This window comes from Symphalangus syndactylus, chromosome X, assembly GCF_028878055.3.
Source record: "Symphalangus syndactylus isolate Jambi chromosome X, NHGRI_mSymSyn1-v2.1_pri, whole genome shotgun sequence".
Lineage (NCBI taxonomy): Eukaryota > Metazoa > Chordata > Mammalia > Primates > Hylobatidae > Symphalangus > Symphalangus syndactylus.
In genome coordinates this window covers 39193516-39195462 of record NC_072447.2, presented here as the reverse complement: position 1 = coordinate 39195462, position 1947 = coordinate 39193516, and the positions used below count along the sequence as shown (strand labels likewise).

At 44.2% G+C, this 1947-nt stretch overlaps 1 pseudogene; it reads right to left on the bottom strand.

Annotated features, from left to right (window-relative positions):
* Positions 1-684: 684 nt before the first annotated feature.
* On the bottom strand, positions 685-1603 carry LOC129476149 (platelet-activating factor acetylhydrolase IB subunit alpha2-like; annotated as a pseudogene).
* Positions 1604-1947: the final 344 nt, after the last annotated feature.

Here is a 1947-nt window from a genome sequence, read left to right as displayed (position 1 = left end):
TTAAGAAAGCGGAATAAATTCACTTGTAACTATAGCATCTTCCATATTTGAATGACAAGCATGTTCAACCTGATGCTGCATGTTAAGAAAATATTCAGCCAGGCATGGTGGCTCACTTTGGGAGGCCGAGGTGGGCGGATCATGAGGTCAGGAGTTCTAGAGCAGCCTGACTAAGATGTTGAAACCCTATCTCTACTAAAAATACAAAAATTAACCAGGCGTGGTGGTGGGTGCTCGTAGTCCCAGCTACTCGGGAGGCTGAGGCAAAGAATCGCTTGAACCCGGGAGGCGGAGGTTGCAGTGAGTCGAGATCGTGCCACTGCACTCCAGCCTGGCGACAGGGCAAGACTCCATCTTAAAAAAAAAAAAAAATAGGAAGAAGAAAAAAAAGAAAAGAAAATATTCAATATGCATATGAATCTAAGCAACATAAAAACCAAAGACTAAATTATGAACCTTAAAAAAATGGAAAAAAACATGTTTTAAAGCCAAGTAGGTATGATTCTGAGAATTATTATATACAACGTAATCCAAGAAAGGCCAAGAAAAGAATCTTCATGTTGTTCAGTATTTAGGCTTGATGTTTTCCTAGGAAAACAGTGATAATTCAATGAACATGTTACACATAGAACTAAAAAGTCCCCTTCTGGTTTCAAATGAATTGAAACAACAATCTTCCTTGGCTAATTTTTCTCCTCTGTCAAACAAACTTTCTATGTACAGGACTAGTTTAAACCCCTCCTCCCCTTCAAACACTAGATATTAACATCCAGGAACATTCTGCAATGCAAAGTGCCTTAAGAAAGAGAAGGATTCTGGAGTGCTAGTGATATAACTGATCTGAGGAAGCTGAGATGCTATTGACACTGATGGGAGCCAGTCAGGCAATGGTGGTTTGTTTCTCCTCAGGTGTTTCCTCCAACAACTGCATGATCAGTTCATTCAGGGGTTTGCAGACCTTTAAGGAGCCCCCTCCTGTCAAATGCAGAAAATCAAACATGTCGTGGCAGGAGATGGCACGGTCGGAGTGCACAAAACCCCTGTCAGTATCCAGGAGCTGCACGTTGGTAAGTTTCAGCAGCGAAATCTTGACGAGTTGGTTCACCTTGGCGTTCTTTTGCCTCAAAGGGTTGGGTTTCTCACCTTGAGGTAACAGATCAAATACAATGATTTTGGCCTGTGGCTGCCTTGTGTTGATAAGTTGTGCGATGGCTGCCATACCACCTGCTACCTCTTCTGCCATATTTTCATGGTTGTTTCTTCCTAGCCAGACAACAATGACCTTAGGCTTAATATTCCCCAGTTCTCCGTTCTTTAGTCTCCACAAAACATGTCTTGTTGTATCTCCCCCAGTTCCAAAAATTCAGTGCATGAAGTGGGGAAAAAAGCTCTCGCCATATCTCATATGGCTGCATTAACTGCACCGTGGAGCCTCCCACGAATGGTACATCAGGCTGTTTGTCTTTACAGTCCAAAACAAATCTGTTGTGCTGAGACATCCATCTGTCATCTCCTTGAATGTCTTCTGCCGCATGCGGAATAGCTGCTGGGTTTGAGTCTCCTTGGTTCATTCCACACTGAAGCAGAGGGTCCGTGCAGACCCCAAGCGGCTGAGGCGTCGGCGGGTGTCATGTCTGTCACTCCCTTGGTCAGGCGGCCCCACTCGGGCATATCCCTCCTCAGGCCCCAGTACCAGCAGCAGCTGGGAGTGAAACAAAATTTGCAGTCTCTTTAACCCACCACCAGAAGAATGGATATTTGGATGCAATTAGCAGTCTTTGTCTCACATCCCTTCAAGACAAACCATCTAGAAGACTAAGAGACGGACATTGGTCTATAAAACTCCTCTCTTTTAAGATGACTTCCTGGAAACACCACACAAAACGTGTCCTTCTCCAGAATTTAGTTAAATTGGCCACTCCTTCCTGAAAGGGAGGCCAAGAAATG